Consider the following 6649-nt stretch of genomic DNA (forward strand, 5'->3'; position numbering starts at 1 on the left):
TTATAAAAGGTTCCTATGTGCAAACCTATAAATATGTGCAACACACACACACACACACACATACCTATCTTCATGAACTTAAGCCAAAATTATATTTTTGCACTACCAATATCAATACATATATTAGGGTGGGTAATATCACATCTTATATTGAATTTGGATATTAAGAAGCTTGCTTTCTTTCAACAGTTATATATCAGCTGAAATATTTACCATTAGTTTATTTCTGATTGGGCTAATAAACATTTTAATCATTATAAGTCAAACTGAAAGTCATGACATTAAGGTTTTAAGGCCCAAGTGAGTTAACTGGCATTCTCTGAGGCAGGACAAGTTATATTTAATACCAAACTATAAAAAGCCTATCAATAACTTAGAGTAGACAGATTCATTAAAAAAAAAAAAAAAAAAAAAAGATGGGCAGGGAAAAAAAAGAACAGCAAAGGAGAGAGAAAAAAAAAAATGAAGAGGAAGGGGAAGACAAATATAAATGACAATGAGGACATGAGGTCAGGTAACTACTTGCTTGCTCTTCACTGCCCTGGATCACATTTCTCCAACTGGTTCTCGAGATTTCAGCGGAGCAAGATGGCAGAGGAGTAGGAGACCTGAATTTCATCTCCTCTCAGGAATTCAGCTGGATAGGGATCAAACTATTCTGAACACCTACAAACTCAACAGGAGATCGAAGAAAAGAAGAGCAACAACTCTCTGAACAGAAAAGCGACCACTTTCTGGAAGATAGGACGTGCGGAGAAGTGAATCCAAGGCAATATTCAGGGGGATAGATGGCGGGGGAGGGGCCTCCGTCGGCCGCTTCTGGCAAGTGATAGAGCCACGGAGCACAAAATCGGAACTTCTAGAAGTCGGCTCTGCTGAGGGACGTCACTCCGGTGGCTAAGCGGGGGGTGGAAACCTCGTCAGACAGTGTGGTCTCAGGACCCTCGGGGTCACAGAAAGACCGGGGGTGCCTGAGTGTGGCAGAGCTCCCAGGTATCGGAGCGGGGAAGCCGGCTGCAGAGACAGAGCCTAGGCGCGGGCTCACAGCTCGGGGTTGCCATAAACCATGATCCGGGGCACAGTCGGGCCACTGCTCCTCCAGCAGGGACCGAACAAGCGGCAGATCTGGGGAGACTCACCTTCTTCTCCTGGGAGGAGAGGTGCGGGAGTGCACCGCAGGGATCTGCTGGGTTTGGAGACTCCACACGGGGTTGGGTGCCAGAGATAGAAACGCGCGGTCATAGGCCGGGTGAGCACGGAGTGCGGCCGGAGACTGGGGAGATGGGAGTGACTGACTGCTTTTCTCTGGGGGCTCACTGAGGAGTGGGGCCTGAGTTCTCGGCTCCTCCGAGGCAGAGATTGGGAGGCCGCCATTTTCACTCTCCACCTCCAAAGCTGTATGGAAAGCTTGCAGGGAATAAAAGCTCCCGAGAGCAAACCCGAGCAGATTACTTAGCCCGGACTGGGCAAGGGCGGGGCAATTCCACCTCCGGCAAAGACTTTTAGAAACCATGGCAACAGGCCCCTCCCCCAGAAGATCAGTGAGAACAGCCAGCCAAGATCAAGTTTACCGATCAATGAGAACGGCAGAACTCCAGCGCTAGGGGAATAATGCACATAGAATTCATGGCTTTTGTACCATGATTCTTCAGTCTTTTAAAGTTAATTTTTTTTAACTGTCTTTTTTCTTTTTTTTTGAATTTTTCTTTTTCCCCTTTTCAACCAACATCTTATCAATCCCTTTTTTAAAAAAACATTTTTATTTTTCATTTTTAGAGTCATATTCTATCCCTTCATAGTAGTTACCTGTATTTTTGGCATATATATATAAGTTGTTCTCTCTTTAAAATTTGAGATAGTTTCTTCTAACAGATCAAAATATACCCTAAATCTCTAGTGTACGTTTTTTTTCTACTCCCCTGCCTGATCACATTCTCTCCCTTTTTTTTTCTTTTTTTTTAAATCCTCTTCTTTCTTTTTTCAAACAACTTATCAATTCCTTTTATAAAATTTTTTATAATTTCCATCTTTACAGTCATATTCCATCCCTTCATCATATCAACCCTTATTTTTGTACATATATAAGTTTTTCTTTCTTTAAAATTTTGGGAGGCACTTTCTTCTAACAGACCAAAATACACCCAAAATCTAGTGTGTGGCACTGATCTATATACCAGCCTGATCATATTTGATCACATTCTGTTTTTTTGTTTTATTTTGTTCTGTTTTTGTTTGTTTTTATTTTTATCTTTTTCTTTTTTTTTTCTTTTTCTTTTTTCTCTCTTTCCCTTTCTTTTCCCACTGCTTCAGGTCTTTTCTGATTTGTTTAGAGTATATTTTCTGGGAACGTTGTTACCCTGTTAGCATTTTGTTCTCTCATTAATCTATTCTCCTCTGGACAAAATGACAAGATGGAAAAAATCACCTCAACAAAAAGAACAAGAGGTAGTACCGACTGCCAGGGACCTACTCAATACGGACAATAGTACGATGTCAGATCTAGAGTTCAGAATCATGACTTTAAAGATACTAGCTGGGCTTGAAAAAAGCATGGAAGTTATTAGAGAAACCCTTTCTGGATAAATAAAATAACTAAAATCTAACAAAGTAGAAATCAAAAAGGCTATTAATGAGGTGCAATCAAATATGGGGGCACTAACTGCTAGGATAAATGAGGCAGAAGAGAGAATCAGTGATATAGAACACCAAATGATGGAAAATAAAGAAGCTGAGAAAAAGAGAGATAAACAACTACTGGATCACGAGGGCAGAATTTGAGAGATAAGCGATACCATAAGACGATACAACATTAGAATAATTGGGATCCCAGAAGAAGAAGAAAGAGAGAGAGGGGCAGAAGGTATAATGGAGCAAATTATAGCAGAGAACTTCCCTAATTTGGGGAAGGAAACAGGCATCAAAATCCAGGAAGCAGAGAACCCATCTCAAAATCAACAAAAATAGGTCAACACCCTGACATCTAATAGTAAAATTTACAAGTCTCAGAGACAAAGAGAAAATCCTGAAAGCAGCTCGGGACAAGAGATATGTAACCTACAATGGTAGAAACATTAGATTGGCAACAGACCTATCCACAGAGACCTGGCAGGCCAGAAAGGACTGGCAGGATATATTCAGAGCACTAAATGAGAAAAATATGCAGCCAAGAATACTATATCCACCTCGGCTGTCATTGAAAATAGAAGGCGAGATAAAAAGCTTCCAGGACAAACAAAAACTAAAGGAATTTGCAAACACGAAACCAGCCCTACAAGAAATATTGAAAGGGGTCCTCTAAGCAAAGAGAGAGACTAAAAGCAACATAGACCAGAAAGGAACACAGACAATATACAGTAACAGTCACCTTACAGGCAATACAATGGCACTAAATTCATATCTTTCAAAAGTTACCCTGAATGTAAATGGGCTAAATGCCCCAATCAAAAGACACAGGCTATCAGATTGGATTAAAAAACAAGACCCATCGATATGCTGTCTGCAAGAGACTCATTTTAGACCCAAATACACCCCCAGATTTAAAGTGAGGGGGTGGGAAACCATTTACCATGCTAATGGACACCAAAAGAAAGCTGGGGTGGCAATCCTTATATCAGACAAATTAGATTTTAAACCAAAGACTGTAATAAGAGATGAGGAAGGACACTATATCCTACTTAAAGGGTCTATCCAACAAGAAGATCTAACAATTGTAAATATCTATGCCCCTAACATGGGAGCAGCCAATTATATAAGGCAATTAATAACAAAAGCAAAGAAACACATCGACAGCAATACAATAATAGTGGGGGACTTTAACACCCCCCTCACTGAAATGGACAGATCGTCTAAGCAAAAGATCAACAAGGAAATCAAGACTTTAAATGACACACTGGGCCAAATGGACTTCACAGACATATTCAGAACATTCCATCCCAAAGCAACAGAATACACATTCTTCTCTAGTGCCCATGGAACATTCTCCAGAATAGATCACATTGTAGGTCATAAATCAGGTCTCAACTGGTACCAAAAGATTGGGATCATTCCCTGCCTATTTTCAGACCACAGTGCTTTGAAACTAGAACTCAATCACAAGAGGAAAGTTGGAAAGAACTCAAATACATGGAGGCTAAAGAGCATCCTACTAAAGAATGAATGGGTCAACCAGGAAATTAAAGAAGAATTTAAAAAATCCATGGAAACCAATGAAAATGAAAACGCAACTGTTCAAAATCGTTGGGATGCAGCAAAGGCAGGCCTAAGAGGAAAGTATATAGCAATACAAGCCTTTCTCAAGAAACAAGAAAGGTCTCAAGTACACAACCTAACCCTACACCTAAAGGAGCTGGAGAAAGAACAGCAAATAAAGCCTAAACCCAGCAGGAGAAGAGAAATAATAAAGATCAGAGCAGAAATCAATGAAATAGAAACTAAAAGAACAGTAGAACAAATCAACGAAACTAGGAGCTGGTTCTTTGAAAGAATTAACAAGATTGATAAACCCCTGGCCAGACTTATCAAAAAGAAAAGAGAAATGACCGAAATCAACAAAATCATGAATGAAAGAGGAGAGATCACAACCAACACCAAAGAAATACAAACAATTATAAGAACATATTATGAGCAACTCTATGCCAGCAAATTAGATAACCTGGAAGAAATGGATGCATTCCTAGAGATTTATCAACTACCAAAACTGAACCAGGAAGAAATAGAAAACCTGAACAGACCTATAACCACTAAGGAAATTGAAGCAGTCATCAAAAATCTCCCAAAAAACAAAAGCCCAGGGCCAGATGGCTTCCCAGGGGAATTCGAGCAAACATCTCAAGAAGAATTAATACCTATTCTTCTGAAACTGTTCCAAAAAATAGAAATGGAAGGAAAACTTCCAAACTCGTTTTATGAGGCCACCATTACCTTGATCCCAAAACCAGACAAAGACCCCATCAAAAAGGAGAATTACAGACCAATATCCCTGATGAACATGGATGCAAAAATTCTCACCAAAATACTAGCCAATCAGATCCAACAGTACATTAAAAGGATTCTTCACCACGACCAAGTGGGATTTATCCCTGGACTGCAAGGTTGGTTCAACATCCGCAAATCAATCAACGTGATACAATACATTAACCAAAGAACAAGAATCATATGATCCTCTCCATAGATGCAGAAAAAGCATTTGACAAAGTACAGCATCCTTTCTTGATCAAAACTCTTCAGAGTATAGGCATAGAGGGTACAAACCTCAATATCATAAAAGCCATCTATGAAAAACCTACAGTGAATATCATTCTCAATGGGGAAAAACTGAGAGCTTTCCCCCTAAGGTCAGGAACACGGCAGGGATGTCCACTATCGCCACTGCTATTCAACATAGTACTAAAAGTCCTAGCCACAGCAATCAGACAATAAAAAGAAATAAAAGGCATCCAAATCGGCAAAGAAGAAGTCAAACTCTCACTCTTTGCAGATAATATGATACTTTATGTGGAAAACCCAAAAGACTCCACCCCAAAGCTAGAACTCATACAGGAATTCAGTAAAGTGGCAGGGTATAAAATCAATGCACAGAAGTCAGTGGCATTCCTATACACCAACAACAAGACAGAAGAAAGAGAAATTAAGGAGTCGATCCCATTTACAATTTCACCCAAAACCATAAGATACCTAGGAATAAATCTAACCAAAGAGGCAAAGGATCTGTACTCAGAAAACTATAAAATACTCATTAAAGAAATTGAGGAAGACACAAAGAAATGGAAAAACGTTCCATGCTCATGGATTGGAAGAACAAATATTGTGAAGATGTCAATGCTACCTAGAGCAATCTACACATTCAATGCAATCCCCATCAAAATACCATCACCTTTTTTCAAAGAAATGGAACAGATAATCCTAAAATTTGTATGCAACCAGAAAAGACCCCGAATAGCCAGAGGAATGTTGAAAAAGCAAAGCAAAGCTGGCGGCATCACAATTCCGGACTTCCAGCTCTATTACAAAGCTGTCATCATCAAGACAGTATGGTACTGGCACAAAAAACAGACACATAGATCAATGGAACAGAATAGAGAGCCCAGAAGTGGACCCTCAACTCTATGGTCAACTAATCTTTGACAAAGCAGGAAAGAATGTCCAATGGAAAAAAGACAGTCTCTTCAACAAATGGTGTTGGGAAAATTGGATAGCCACATGCAGAAGAATGAAACTGGACCATTTCCTTACACCACACACAAAAATAGATCCCAAATGGTTGAAAGACCTAAATGTGAGACAGGAGTCCATCAAAATCCTAAAGGAGAACACAGGCAGCAACCTCTTCGACCTCAGCCTCAGCAACTTCTTCCTAGAAACATCACCAAAGGCAAGGGAAGCAAGGGCAAAAATGAACTATTGGGCCTTCATCAAGATAAAAAGCTTTTGCAAAGGAAAGGAAACAGTCAACGAAACCAAAAGACAACCGACAGAATGGGAGAAGACATTTGAAAATGACATATCAGATGAAGGGCTAGTATCCAAAATCTATAAAGAACTTACTCAACACCCAAAGAACAAAGAATCCAATCAAGAAATGGACAGAAGACATGAACAGACATTTTTCCAAAGAAGACATCCAAATGGCCAACAGACACATGAAAAAGTG

The sequence above is a fragment of the Phoca vitulina genome, unplaced genomic scaffold, assembly GCF_004348235.1.
Source record: "Phoca vitulina isolate PV1807 unplaced genomic scaffold, GSC_HSeal_1.0 scaffold8, whole genome shotgun sequence".
Taxonomy (NCBI): domain Eukaryota; kingdom Metazoa; phylum Chordata; class Mammalia; order Carnivora; family Phocidae; genus Phoca; species Phoca vitulina.